Source organism: Giraffa tippelskirchi, chromosome 7 (assembly GCF_054371585.1).
Source record: "Giraffa tippelskirchi isolate mGirTip1 chromosome 7, T2T-mGirTip1v1.2.pri, whole genome shotgun sequence".
NCBI classification, from domain to species: domain Eukaryota; kingdom Metazoa; phylum Chordata; class Mammalia; order Artiodactyla; family Giraffidae; genus Giraffa; species Giraffa tippelskirchi.
Window position 1 is genome coordinate 105741014 of NC_137281.1, and position 16253 is coordinate 105757266.

Genomic DNA, 16253 nt, shown 5'->3' on the forward strand with positions numbered 1-16253 from the left:
AGCTGCAAAATATAAAATAAATATATTATTGTAGCTTTATGGTATAATTTGAAATCAGGGAGCATGATACCTTCAGCTTTGTTTTTCTTTTCCAAGGTTGTTTTGAATCTATTTTTTTCCTGTACACTAGTAACTATCAGAAAGAGAAATTAAGAAAACAATCCCATTTACAATTGCATCAAAAAGAATAAGATACTTAGGAATAAATCTAACCAAGGTGGTAAAAGACCTGTACTAGGAAATGTATAAGACACTGATGAAAGAAAGCGAAGACAACACAAACAAATGGAAAGATGTATCACGTTCATGAGTCAGAATAATTAATCTTGTTAAAATCATCATACTACCTACAGACTCAATGCAGTCCTTATAAAAATAACCACTGGCATTTTTCACAGAACCAGAACAAATAATTCTGAAATTTATATGGAAGAACAAAACACTCCAAATAACCAAAACAATCTTGATAAAGTAGAAGAAAGCTGGGGGTATCACACTTCCTGATCTACTTACATTATAAAGCTATAGTAATCAAAACAGTATAGTACTGGCACATAGGTCAATGGAATAAAATAGGGAGTCCAGATACCCACACTTACATGGTTAATTATTGCAAAGGAGGCAAGAATATCAAATAGGGAAAAGACAGCCTCTTCGAGAAATGATGTTCAGAAAACTACACAGCTACATGCAAAAGAATCACATGAGACTATTTTCTCACACCATCTACATATATCTTGAACTCAAAATGGATTAAAGACGTAATTGTAAGACCTAAAAACATAAAACTGAAGAAAACATAGGCAGTACACTATTTGACATTGGTCTCAGCAATATTTTTTTTAATATTCTCCTCATGCAAGAGAAAATCAAAAATTAAAAAAAAGCAGACTGTATCAAACTAAGAAGCTTTTGCACAGCAAAGGAAACTACCAACAAAACAAAAATGCTACCTACTGACTAGGAAAATATACTTGCAAATAATATATCCCATAAGAGATTAACATCCAAAATACACAAACAGCTCATACAACTCAAGATCAAAAAAATAAAACACCAAACAAAAAAATTCAATTAAAAAAGTGGGCAGACGACCTGAATAGAGACTCTTCAAAAGATATACAGACAGCCAACATGCATATGAAAAAATACTCAACACCACTAATCAGTGAAATGCAAATCAAAACCACAACGTCACAGCTGTCAGAATAGCTATTATCAAACAGATAACAAATAAAAAGAGCTGGCAAGGGTGTGGAAAAAAGGGAACTCTTGTGCACTGCTGGTGGGATGTAACTTGGAGCAGCCACTATGGAAAACAGTATGACGGTTACTCAAAAATTCAAAAATACTGAATAGAACTGCCACATGACCAAGCAATATCACTTCTGGGAATCTATGCAAAGATAACAAAAACACTGACTCAAAAAGATACACACTGCATGCCACTATTCACTGCAGATTTATTTACAACAGCCAAGATATGAAAGTAACCCAAGTGGAGACACACACACACACACGCACAACACAAAAGCACACACGTGCACACACATGCACAAGTATATTACTTATTCATAAAAAATGAAATCCTGCCATTTGCAACAATGTAGATAATCTTGTAGATACTGTGCTAAGTGAAGTAAGTCAGACAAACACTGTTTGATTTCTCCTATATGTGGAATCTAAAGCACAAAACAAAACAGATAGACTCGAAGATCAAACTGGTGGTTGCCAGAGGGGAGGGGGATGAGAGATGAGTAAAATAAGTAAGGGAGATTAAAAGGTATAAACTTCCAGTCACAAAATAAATAAGTCGCAGCGATGTAAAGTACAGCATAGGGAATACAGTTAATAATAGTGTGTAATAAATTTGTATGGTAACAGATAACTAGACTTACTGCTGTGATCATTTTGTAATGTATAAAAATATCGAATCACTCCATAGTACATCTGAAACTAATATAATATGATAAATCAATTGTTGTTGCTGTTGCTGTTTAGTTTCTAAGTCATATCTGACTCATTGTGACCCCACGGACTATAGCCGCCTGACAGGCTCTTCTGTTCATGGGATTTCCCATGCAGGCAAGAATACTGGTGTGGGTTGCCATTTCCTTCTCCAGGGATCTTTCTGGTCCAGGGATCAAAACTGTCTCCTGCTTGGCAGGCAGATTCTTTACCACTAAGCCACTTGGGAAGACTTGTAAGTCAATTACCCCTCAACAAAAACAAATAAGTAAGTAGGTAGGGAGGTAAAAAGAAAGGAAGGAAGGAAACAAACAAAACTAAAACTACTCTAGAGATACTGTTCTATTAGAATCGTAGTTTGGAGGAAATTTTGGAAATCATCTAATTGAATCTTTTTTCTAAAAAGCAATTTTCTTTTACTTAGTCTATGGAGATCATTTGGTAAATATGATACATTCATCTCTAGAATAAATTTAGTTGTATAAAGGCTTTTTATGATAAGAGAAATTGCGACTGTCCTATAACTTCTCTTCAGTCTCCCTGGTGGTCTAGTGGTGAGGATTTGGTGCTCTCTCCTCAGTGGTCCCAGTTTTAGACTGTGAGATAACGCTGGTTTATTCCATTCCCCCTATGACAAATTTCAGATATCTAAATTCATTGATTTATTCAGTAAGTAGGTATTGAGTTCCCACGGCACTCAGGCGGCCTAGTTCTAATTTTAACATGGCTCAGGTAGAAATATAAAAACTCCCTTCTATCTATGGATGAAACATGCTAATTTTCCCAACATGCTACATACAGATTCCAGACCTTTACCACTATTCTGATTGCTATATACTTTGACCATGAACTCAAAGTTTGATGCCCAACAAAAATGATAGTAGTTAAAATATTAGATTCATTACAAAAGTCATGGTATAGGTCACTTTTCTTTCTTCAAATCTCTATAAAGGTATGATAAATTTAAATTTATTCCAAACACAATGCAGTACTTCATCCTGTGGCAAGAATAAAGTAAAGTGCTTCATTTTACTTCTATTATAAATCTTTTTAGGAAAAAGGGAGGTCATAAATACATACTGTAGACTATGTAAGTTATGTAAATTTCAAGGAAACCACTTCCAATAAGATCATCAAACTTATGTGAACAAAATATAATAAAGAAGGGAGCCACTTATATAGCGTATTCTCCAGAAGAAAATTTAATATAAAGATAAGTCATTAATTATTTTAACATTTATTCATTCAGCACCCCTTATGCATTGCATACTATAGGTATGAGGGTAGTATTGGTGGGGTAATAGCAAAGAATTAAAGATTTACCTACTTTTTTGAGTTTCAATGGGACAGATTTCAGATGCATACAGGAAAATTTTTATAGTACTTAAACAGGAACCAACTGCTTCTAAACATAGCATGTCTTTATTATTTAAATAAGTTAAACGATCCCTTATAAAGGATAGGGTAGGGGACATAGGTACTCTGTAAAAGGTTCCTGCCAGCTCCCAAACTCCTTAATTTTTATGGAGTAAGTTATTTCCAAGCTGCTTCCAAATCTAGACAGGTGCTCCCTCTCCCACTGAAGGAGGCTGTATTGCAGGGTTTGCCCCACTAGCAGGCCGACATATTCAGAGTCTAAGGCCTGCCTGTTAGGGTGACCCCAAATCTGCCCAAAAGATTTTTCTCTCAGGATACACTAGAGCCTTAGTCTGTCAGTATACTTACTTGTGTCTGAAAAGAAGCCCTTTCCTAATACACACCAATTTTATCAAAGGGAGCATTCCTTCTAGAGGATTGTTTAAATTGAATTAAGTATCCTTTGTCATTAAAGAGGCCTTAGTGGCAAAGGAAAAGGGAGAAAGGGCTTGAGTTAAGATTAAAAGAGGTAGGCAAAAAAGAAACATAAAAATGTAAGTGTAAAATAAGGTGGCAGAAATACATTAATTATTAATAATAAAAAAGACATAGGGAATATGTAAACACTTAATCACTGTTAGTGGGTGCAACTTTTGGGGGGAATAATTGGTCAAATTCACTAAAAGCTTAACATAACTCAGAAAACTTATTTCTAGACATTTACTTAAATAAATAATTAAGGATATGTGAAAAGAATTTATTCAAGGGTATGGATCACAGTATGCTTATAATAAGGAAATACTGGAGATGATTTACTTGTTCAGCAATAATGAATTAAACATTGGACAGATACAAGGAAATAATACAAATATTGAATGTGTATAGTTACATGAAAAGTTGTGACACACTGCTAAATGAAAAGTACATTATCAAGTACATATTCCACGTAATATTCTATATATAATGTGTTTATATATAATACATACTAAGAACCACCTGGGAAGCCCTGATTTACGTATGTGTCCTTAATATGACTTTTTAAAAGTCTTGAAAGATATATAAAAATTTTCATCTTTCAGTAAAAGAAGTACATGCAATTTTTCATTTATTCCTATATCATAGTTTTCTAAAATAAACACATATTACTTAAAATATATTCTTTGAAAAAGGCAGGAAAGAAGGCTATCAATTCTGAGGCAAGGAAGAGAGAGGCAAACAGGAAGGCAAGTCCTACCCATGAATCTACAAAATGAATAGGAAATTATTCCTGGGGAAAAAAATTATCTCCATTGTCTATTACATTTAAGAGCCAAAAAACTTAAAATGCAAAAGTTGTTAATAATTTATTGCAAGTTATTTCTATTAAAATATATTGTCATGCCCACACTGGATTCCTCCTGATACTGATAAGGGGCAGGGTTAAAAAAAGAAGGGAGGGGGCAAAAAGGCACAAGGCACCTGAAAAAGAGGATGCATGTATGTGAGAGGTAATACATTGGTTCACAAGATATCCTTCTTGGGATATGACTTAAATTAGAGGCAATCAGAAGTAACTAGCTAATGCTACAAAAGGCAGGCTATTCTACTGCATGAATAATTAGCATTTTGTTTATTTTAATTTAGCTTACCAAATCTAGTCTATGGGACCCACTTAATCCAGGTAACAATAAGTCTAAGTTTCCAACAAAATGAGCACAAGAGAAGGCACATCAGGAAGGGTGTCTAACAACCAAGAAAAACAATAGTTTCTCTTTTACTTATTAACACGTAGGATGTCTATGAGCTAAGTTAATCTCCACAGTAAAAGCAAACCGAGCCTGAGCTCCAATTTGGAAAATTTAAGGGTAAGAGTAATGACCAGGTGGGTAACCAGAAAAAAGTACTTCTGAAAGTTGGTGTTGAGACCTGAAGCTTATATGCATATTCAAATCAGTCCAAAAAATCTCTCACCTCTTTGCAGAGGGATAAAGCTGCCAAGTCTCATCTGACCATCTGCCCATAATTTGTTTAGAGCTTATTACATGTTGGGCAATGTGTTAAGGGCTATGTATACAGCAATGAATTTAAAGATGTAGTCCTGAGGCAGTTTCCTTTAGTGGAAAGAACAGAAATTATGGAGTCAGAAGATCCGGATTCATGTCCTCACAGTGTCACCTATTAACTGTAAGACCTGGAGCAAATAGTAAGTTTCTTCTTGGGTAAATCAGAGATGACAATACATCTGTCCCACCTATCTCATTGGACTATTGTGAGAAACAAGTAATATACTGTTTTTGAAAGAGCTAAACAAACATTAGTCACTCTTAAGTCATTTTAATCCAATTTTATTTTTATAAAAATGTTAGAAGGTGGGGGCCATATGAGTCACGGGCCCAAACACCTCCCAGGATAGACTGGGCTATCAGCCGGCTTCCCACATCATCTTCTCAAAATCTCAGTGGGAGATTATGACATTTAACAGAAGTAGAGTTATATTAGACCTAAATTCATCTTGCCTTTTTCAAAGAGCTATCTACACTCTCAAACATAAATAGTACTTCACATAATTGAAAAGCAATAGCCTCCTAGTGACATTCAAACATGTCAAATACTCAAAAAGTAGTGCAATGCAGCCAAGTGAAAGTGACTGCTCCAATTTTTCTGATCTAGAACTAAATTCTCAAATTGACAACAAAGCCCTGAAAACAAAAGATTCACTTGTTAATAACTAATAAATATCACATGTTTCTCTTCCTACGTATCTGGTCTGAAACCACAATTTAAAACTTAAGAGTGAAACTTACATAAATTCTGAAAGCAAAAGTAAAATCAGTTCAGTTCAGTCGCTCAGTCATGTCCAACTCTTTGTGACCTCATGGACTACAGCATGCTAGGCCTCCCTGTCCATCACCAACTTCCAGAGTTTACCCAAATTCATGTCCACTGAATAGGTGATGCCATCCAACCATTTCATTTTCTGTCGTCCCCTTCTCCTCCCACCTTCAATCTTTCCCAGCATCAGGGTCTTTTCCAATGAGTCAGTTTTTCACATCAGGTGGCCAAAGTACTGGAGTTTCAGCTTCAGCGTCAGTCCTTCCAAAGAATATTCAGGACTGGTTTCCTTTAGGATGGACTGGCTGGATCTCCTTGCAGTCCAAGGGACTCTCAAGAGTCTTCTCCAACACTACAGTTCAAAAGTATCAATTCTTCGGCGCTCAGCTTCCTTTATAGTCCAACTCTCACATCCATACATGACTATTGGAAAAATCATAGCCTTGACTAGACAGACCTTTGTTGGCAAAGTAATGCCTCTGCTTTTTAATATACTGTCTAGGTTGGTCATAACTTTTCTGTCGAGGATTAGCATCTTTCAGTTTCATGGCTGCAGTCACCATCTGCAGTGATTTTGAAGCCCACAAAAATAAAGTTTCTCATTGTTTCCACTGTTTCCCCATCTATTTGCCATGAAGTGATGGGACCAGATGCCATGATCTTAGTTTTCTGAATGTAGAGCTTTAAGCCAACTTTTTCACTCTCTTCTTTCACTTTCATCAATAGGCTATTTAGCTCTTCTTTGCTTTCTGCCATAAGGGTGGTGTTGTCTGCATATCTTCCGGAGAAGGCAATGGCAACCCACTCCGGTACTCTTGCCTGGAAAATCCCATGGACGGAGGAGCCTGGTAGGCTGCAATCCATGGGGTGGCTAAGAGTTGGACATGACTGAGCGGCTTCACTTTCACTTTTCACTAAGCATTGGAGAAGGAAATGGCAACCCACTCCAGTGTTCTTGTCTGGAGAATCCCAGGGATGGGGTCTCACAGAGTCGGACACGACTGAAGCGACTTAGAAGCAGCAGCAGCAGCATCTGCATATCTGAGGTTATAGCTATTTCTCCTGGCAATCTTGATTCCAGCTTGTGCTTCATCCAGCCCAGCGTTTCTCATGATGTACTCTGCATATAAGTTAAATAAGCAGGGTGACAATATACAGCCTTGACGTACTCCTTTCCCGATTTGGAACCAGCCTGTTGTTCCATGTGCAGTTCTAACTGTTGCTTCCTGACCTGGATACAGGTTTCACAGGAGGCAGGTCAGGTGGTCTGGTATTCCCATCTCTTTCAGAATTTTCCACAGTTTACTGTGGTCCACACAGTCAAAGGCTTTGCCATAGTCAATAAAGCAGAAATAGATGTTTTTCTGGAATTCTCCTGCTTCTTCTATAATCCAACGGATGTTGGCAGTTTGATCTCTGGTTCCTCTGCCTTTTCTAAATCCAGTTTGAACATCTGGAAGTTCACAGTTCATGTACTGTTGAAGCCTGGCTTGGAGAATTTTGAGCATTACTTTGCTAGCATGTGAGATGAGTGCAACTGTGCAGTAGTTTGAGCATTCTTTGGCATTCCCTTTCTTTGGGATTGAAATGAAAACTTACCTTTTCCATTCCTGTGGCCACTGCTGAGTTTTCCAGATTTGCTGGCATATTGAGTGCAGCACTTTCACAGCATCATCTTTTAGGATTTGAAATAGCTCAACTGGAATTCCATCACCTCCACTAGCTTTGTTTGTAGTGATGCTTCCTAACGCCCACTTGACTTCGCATTCCAGGATGTCTGGCTCAATGGTGTGATCACCATTGAGGTTATTTGGGTCGTAAAGATCTTTTTTGTATAGTTCTTCTGTGTATTCTTGCCACCTCTTCTTAATATCTTCTGCTTCTGTTAGGTCCATACCATTTCTGTCCTTTATTGAGCCCATCTTTGCATGAAATGTTCCCTTGGTATCTCTAATTTTCTTGAAGAGATCTCTAGTCTTTCCCATTCTATTGTTTCCCTCTATTTCTTTGCACTAAGAATCTATTAATAAGTTTATCTACATTCTATCACATTTGTCTTCATCAAAAACACTGGAAATGGTGGTTAAAATGAAAATACTGAACCTATGAAAATAAAAATAATAAGAACACTAGATGCATTATAAGCCTAAGGCTGAGATTGTATTTAAAATTAACTTTTAAGTTAATTTTGGAACTAAAATTTATACACCTGCACCACTGATGGCACTGTTTTATGTCTATTTTCACAATGTTGAAAGTATTTTAAAGACTTTTATTGCTTTTGCAACATTTCTATGAAAGTAGAAAGGAATTTTAAAATCTTTTGCCTCTAACCATGATCTAACCATGCCTCTAACCTTCACATCCACCATCAGAACCATGATCTTTTTTAGGCAGTCATAACATAAACAAACTTCTATACAGTAAGAAAAATAAATACAAAATAAGAGTTTAACCAAATGATTTACAAAACAGTAAACATCCATAATAGAACACTTCATCTGAATAAAACATGTTTTATTTTAATAGTAACCTTACACAATATTTAAAATAACATCGAATTAAATAACTTTTAATAAGATATCCACTAGCTTAATAAAAATCATAATTTTAAATAGATCCTCATTTCCTGCTGTTAACCTATTTTTGCAAGTTATTCAATCTCTCTCACCCTAACATAACAACCTAACAGTCTCTTATGTCAGATTACCAAGTTACAGAAAGGACAGTATATTCACATGTACTATTAGTTTTTTTTTTTTTAAGTGAGTGGTTGTTTGGGACGACAGAGGATGAGATGGTTGGATGGCATAACCAACTCGATGGACATGGGTTTGGGTGGACTCCGGGAGTTGGTGATGGACAGAGAGGCCTGGTGTGCTGCAGTTCATGGGGTCGCAGAGAGTCGGACACGACTGAGCGACTGAACTGAACTGTTTTGATAGCAAATGTCAGAGAAATAACAGGCAGAATATATTAATATGTCCATCCTCTATCACCTTCAGATTTGGAGCCATTAGCCATGTCTATTTTATTAGCATTTAAAGATTACAGAATACCAGTGGGGAAAGATAATAGAAGCAGACACACATCCTTTGTTCGCAAAGTCATGCTATTAAAAAATGACATAGAAATGGGTAACTTACATACAACTGCTGAACTTAATTAAAATCACAATGACGTGTACTGCTGCACCAGCCAATGAGATGCAATGATAGCAATGAGGGTGTCTCAGTTGTAACTCCTAACACTAAGCTTACAATTTAGCTGTAGACATAGGGTCAGGTGATTCAGTAAGATACAGAGATATTTAAGACTTCCTCTGATTACCCAGATATCAGCTTGGCCAACTCCTTATTTGCCTGAAGTCATTTACTCAAACCTAACCTTCTCAATGTGGCCCACAATGCTCATCCTAATATCATTTCTCAACCTACCTTCCTGATCTCACCCTGGCAACCCTGAACCCCTCAACTTATTCAGTGTTTCCTTCTTTCCACATCTTTAGTCACCTTCTAACATCCCATACAACTTATTTACTATGCTTATTGTTTATTCACTCTCTCTTTCCACGTACAATGTAACTTCCATGAGGGCAAGAATCTTTGTCTGCACTGCTCACTGGTATATTCCAAGACCCCAGAACAGTGTCTGGTACATAAGAGGCCCTCTATAAACACTGGTTGAATCTTTACCCTTTTCCACCCCGTCATCTCCCAGCTCCATTTTAGCTCCCCATTCATCAGTGTGCCTCATCCTACCATACCCATAAGGGAACAACTGGGCCTGGAAATCAATGGAGACTCTATTTCAGAGAAGAGAAGAAAAGAGGAAGGAAAAAGAAAGGTAGAGAAGGAGGTTTTAAATTTATCCCCTCCCTTTTGATCCCCAACAATTCCAACCTAAGTTTCTGCGTGTAATCTTTCTAAATTTTCAATTCCTCCCAAATTCTGTCTTTACTGCCTTCTTAGTCAAATTCCTTGTCTAAACTCACAACACTCCTGGTCAATTGGGTGATAAGACAAGTTTAAAGAATAATAACTGAAAAACTGTAATCAGACTCAATGGAAGAAAAAAAAAACAGAAACAGTGGAAGAAACATCTGTGTCTCATTTCCTTTTCCCTTCATAGCTAAGCTGCTTCAAAAAGTGGTCTACGTGCTCCTACTTCCTTACTGACCATTCACATCTCAACTCTTCTGCTCTGAATGAACCTTTGTGACTCCTTACTTAAATAACCACTATGTCGCTCAAGGCAATGGCAACCCACTCCAGTACTCTCACCTGGAAAATCCCATGGGACGGCAGAGCCTGGTAAGCTGCAGTCCATGGGGTCACTAAGAGTCGGACACGACTGAGTGACTTCACTTTCACTTTTCACTTTCATGCATTGGAGAAGGAAATGGCAACCCACTCCAGTGTTCTTGCCTTGAGAATCCCAGGGATGGTGGAGCCTGGCGGGCTGCCGTCTATGGGGTCGCACAAAGTCGGACACGACTGAAGTGACTAAGCAGCAGCATGTCGCTCATGCCTTCAAAACATTTTTATTGAGCATTTACTATATGCTAGGCACTATGTCAGGTTAGCTGATTCAGTAGTAAACACAATTCCTAGACTTGCACTTTGAGCAGAAGAGGAAAACTGACAACAACAAAGATGAGTGACAAATGATAAGTATTATTTAAGAAGTTACAGCAGACGTTATCTAGGGACAGAAAAGGCCTCCCTGAAAATGCAATGTTTAAGGAGAAATGCAAACAGTAGAAGATAGAGAGGTGAAAGACAAGAGGAAGGATATTTTAGCAAATGGAAATAGTACCTGCAAAAACCTGATGGACAGAGTAGAGTGCATATAAAGAATGGAAGGAAATTCAGTGTCAGGATAGACAGGCCTTAAAAGCCATATTATTCTAAACCTTTAATCTGTGGACAAGGAGAATAAAAAGAAATGACACGAAACCTCAGATTTTCGCAATTAGAGCTGAAGGAAACAAAAATAGACTCAGGATGATAGAGATGAGTCTTTCTATGGAAAGAACTTCCTACTAACTTTTTGTTTCTTCTCAGACACCTTCAACATATTATTTTCTTCTGTCATAATTCTAAGACTACTGCCATTCCTCAGCTCGCCTACAAATGTACTCTTCTAGGTAACCTCACCTGTACTACACAGGTACCACCTCATAAAGTGACAATGACTCCCAAACCTGTATCCCCTGTCCAGCTCTCTTAAGGCCAGAGCTGCATTTTCTACCATCTTTTGGACATAATCACCTATGTACTGTCATACATCCAAAACCAAACACAGATCCAGAACCCACAAATCTGGTATTTCCTAATTCTGCTGGTGATACCAATGCAGTCATCCAAGCAGAAATTCTAAATGTGACCGGCTGCCTGTTTTTCCCTTACTGATCACCAGGTAACTTTGATCATCTAAATACAATGCAAATCTATCATTTCGTTTCATCTCTAATACCAATGCCTAAATTTCAGCTTGCATAAACTTTAATCTGGATTATTCAGTAACTGGTCTCTATACTTCCAGAAACTTTGTCTAATCCAGCCTCTACACCATGAGAGTTTCCCTCCTAAAGTGTTTCTTCAGTTTACAGGAAGAAGTCCAAATTCTTTGCTATGACATACAAGGTCCATTATCTGGTCCTTGTCTGCCAGTGAGTGAGTGAGTGAAGTCGCTCAGTCGTGCCCGACTCTTTGCGACCCCATGGACTATAGCCTACCAGGCTTCTCCATCTACGTAATTATCCAGGCAAGAGTACTGGAGTGGGTTGCCATTTCCTTCTCCAGGGGATCTTCCCGACCCAGAGATTGAACCCAGGTCTCCCACATTGCAGGCAGACACTTTACCATCTGAGCTACCAGGGAAGCCCTGTCTGCCAGCAAATAGCTTGTACTCCCCATCTATGGAGTCTCTGCCAGGTTTAGTCAAACCAAACTTGGAAAGCAGATGCAGATCCCTCAAGATTTATCATGGTTTTTCAAGCCACTAGGTATTTGCACACACTATTCCCACAGCCTACAATTTCTTTCCCATTTGTCCACCTAGAAATCACCCTGAATTCTTTTAAAATCCAGTTAACGTCCCCTCTCTTTTTAATCTTCCCTGGTTCTCATCATAGTTCTCTCTCCTCTTCTCCCTTCCCTAGTCATCACAGAAAAAAAAAAAAAAGTTGAGCATTTCTCCCACTTTACTTCTATTCTGGCATTTACCAAATTATGACTGCTTACACGTCTGCTTTCCTGACTAAATTATGCATTCCTGTTGATAGTGTACTTTTTCATGTGTGCATATCCATACCATACCATACAGTTGGCACTCAACGGAAAAAAAAACAAATATTTCCTGAATAAATAGAAAGAAATAAGTATTTCTTGAATAAATGAATATCTACAGAAGGGTTGTGATGTATCAAGCTTTGTTTTTATACAATGAGATCCTGGGGTAAGCTTTAAAGTATCTAAAGTCACTCTAGAATTGTGACTGCTGGCTTGGGGAAGAGAGAGGGAGGGTATATATAAAAGAGGGATTCATTACAGCAGACCCAGTTCATTCAGCACCCAGAGAATACACAGAAGTAATAAGACTATGTGACAAAGATTTCTACACAAATTATAACATTATTTTAAGTTGTAAAAATTAAAAACAACAATGCGAAACTTAGAATCATTAACTAAATGAGGATTTGTTCAATGGATCTTTTAAATATGGTATTTTTGAAGACTATTTAAAGACCAGGGCTCATTTAGTCCACCTGTCAATGCAGGAGATGTGGTTTCAATCCCTGGGTCAGGAAGATCCCCTGGAGAAGGAAATGGCAACCCACCCCAGTATTCTTGCCTGGGAAATCCCATGGACAGAGGAGCCTGGTGGTCTAGAGTCCATGGGGTTGCAAAAGTGTTGGACATGACTTGGTGGTTAAACAACAATTTAAAGATCAGGGAAAATGCTGGCCATTCCAATCAAGTAGAAAAAAGAAATACATCATGATACCAATTTTATAAAAGCCATGTTTAAAACACATTGATTTGAAAACTTTTAGGAAATATGCCTGAAATAAACTATTAATATTAAATTATTAACAGTACTTATCTCTGGTTAATTTCTACAACTAATGTAATTCAACAAATATTTATTGAGCATCTGTCTGCTACGGTACTGTAATGAGCAGAAGACATTTGTTCCTGTCCTCCTGGAGCTAAACATATCACACTTTTATAATCAATCAGAAAAAGCAATACAGGTTAGAAAAAGAATACATGAGATCAACCCACTCTAAATTTATACCCAAGAAAAAGATTACTAACACTTCTCTGGAACCTAGGTTGGGAATAACTTTGATACAAATATTTGGACAAAGACAACCTACCCAAATAACTTGTACTGTTAATTGTAAACTGTATCATGATACAATTGTCTAGATCACTATGGACAGAAAGTAGCAGAGACACTATCTCTCCAGCCTTCCTCCTTCTGTTGGAAGATTTTTAAATTAATGTTAATTATAAATAAAATTTGCTTAGCTGAAATTTAATCTCTCATCCATCTTCTACCACATTTCTTTTCTCCTTTGTTTTTCTTTCCCCTCCACTATTTCCTGCTTTCACTCTCAATAATTTATCCATTTAAAAGAATCTTTGAAATAGTCTTCTTTCAACCCAGGAATAGCCAGTTTAAGATTGAGTTCTGCCCTCCTGGGGATTCTCAAGAAAGACAGGAGCTTCAGAGGGGATCTGTGTCTCTGAAGAACAAAAATAACACACCAAAAAATCTCAAAGCTATGGTACTTTCAAAGTTCCAGGTCCATAAGATAGAAAAAGAAGTAAGGAACTTCCCTGGAAGTCTAGTGGTTTAAGACTCCGCACTTCCAGTGCTTCACTGTTATTATTTTGCTAGTTTACATCACAGACTAAAATTCTTCTAAAACTTTCTAGGATTTTCAGCTCATCCTAAACACAGTGATAAATAATAAAATTAAGTGCTCTGAGTTAAAAACTTCAGTACTACAGTTTGAATGTTGCACGTTTTTAGGCATATTAAGGAGTAAATAGACAGACTTAAAATTCTGTAGGTTTTAAAATGCTGAAAATGGATATGCTAGGAAATAGTTTTCCAGAAATATTTTTCCTAGGGGACTCAAGTAATTGAAATTTGTAATAAAAACATGTATGCAGGATATAATCGGCATTACAAGAATATATAGAGTGTTAAATGTTAACTTAAGTGTTGTAATGTCAAAAGCATACGCCCAGAGAAGCAGGGGACAGAATTATTGATAGTCATTCATTCATCAGTTTCAGAAAGTACTTATTCTGTGCCAGGCACAATTCTAGGTACTATCAGAGATAGAGCAGTGAGTAAAACAGATAAAATTCCTGCCCTCAGGGAGTATGTTAGCGGATTGAGATAGATAACAAACAAGAAAAAAATAAGTAAAACATTAGAGTGATAAGTGCAAAGAGAAAAGAAGTAGGAAGAAAAGATTGAGAGGGTATAAAAGCAAGGAGGGAAGGGAGCAAGCCATGTGGCTGTCTGAGGAAAGCCATTCTGAGCAGCAGGGATAGCCAGAACAAAGGCCCAAAGGTAGGAAGATGTACATTCTCTTTAAGAAAGAGCAAGCAGGTTGGTGTTGCTAGAAGACAATGAAGGAGGGGGAAGAGTAATAAATGTGGCTAGAGAGATAATGGGGAAGGGCTATGGCCTCCTGGAGGAGCATTGGAGTTAAGGCTTTCCTGGACAGTTAGGATAATAAAAGTTGGAAATGGAGGAGGGAGGTGATCCCAGGTACTTGGAACAAAGAAAAACAAAAGACAAGGAAGCAGGGTTTTGAGGATGTTTAGGAATCAGCAACTGGCTTGCTGTGGAATGAATATACACATAAAGTGAGCGAGCATGAATATGAGAGAAGGGGATCATGTGTGAGGTGGGAGGTTGAAGGTGCTATATGATAAATATTCAGTCTTTGATCCTCTGTTTAGGAACTGTAGAAGAGAGATAGGGCAGGGAGGCACCAGGGTAAAAGGTAATCTTAGCTGCACCTTTAATATAACCTTTTGCTTTCCCTGGCAAGGATAAAACCCCGCTCCAGGTAACTGCTTTAGTTGTTATATTTAAAAAGAAAAATGGTGAAAGTCTTGGGATTTCTGTGGGGAACACTTTAAATGTTCTTGTAGTAGGAAGGAGAGAAAATATAAAAGAACTGGAATTCAGATTACTGTATTATTAACATGAACTGAATTGATGATGAACAACTGCATGAGTAACATGAACTAGTGCAATACATAGTGAATCATAAAAAGAAGATGACTAAAAAGCAGGACTGAGAAAGCAAATAGGAATTTCAAGTTTTTAAAGATCATTCCACAAAATGGCTAATTCATGAATAAACAAGAGTTAATTTAACTACCTCTAATTCTATATAAAGAGGATTCTAGATTCTATTATAATTATCCACTTTGAATTAAAATTATTCACAAGGCAAAAGCTGGAACCTTCCTTCCAATCCAACATCCCATACAGAACAATACCTAGGGCAGAAGATGCAAATGCTTGTTTAAATAAAAATCCTACCCATTACTTTTCATCTCAATAGAATCAAACAGTGTTAGAGCTGTATTAACACAACCTCAAATTGTTGCTATTAATAGGGAGGATATTAACAAAAACAGAAGTTAGGAAGAAAGGATGATTTTCTTCCATATTACCACCTGTGCAAAACAACGTACCCCCGAGGATTCTACTGGTTAATTAACCATATAACACAAGGCCAGTTTCAAGTACACGCAGGAGTGTTATTTGGAATAATGGCATAGATAACATGATTAAATCCAATAAACAAAGCTGTTCCAAATCCAAGGAAACTTCCCTCAATATATCCACATGAGTTTCAGTAGAGATCCCTTTTTGAAACAGAAAACAAAAAGCATAAGACAATCTGAAACAATCTCTTTCATCTTGATCCTTCAAGAACTCAGTGAACTTAGGGAACTGGGGTTGCTTTTCTGTATGTTTTTTCAAATATCAAATTGAGAGTAACATCCTCATCTTTCGTTCCAAACAAAGCAAACAAGTACAATTAAAAAGACAGCAGCTCTTAACCA

At 37.2% G+C, this 16253-nt stretch overlaps 1 protein-coding gene across 13 annotated transcripts in view; it reads right to left on the bottom strand.

The window, feature by feature from the left end:
* The window catches only part of MAP4K5 (mitogen-activated protein kinase kinase kinase kinase 5), a 106292-nt gene that overhangs the window by 88776 nt on the left and 1263 nt on the right, over nt 1-16253 (bottom strand). The gene's annotated exons all lie outside the window — the stretch shown is intronic.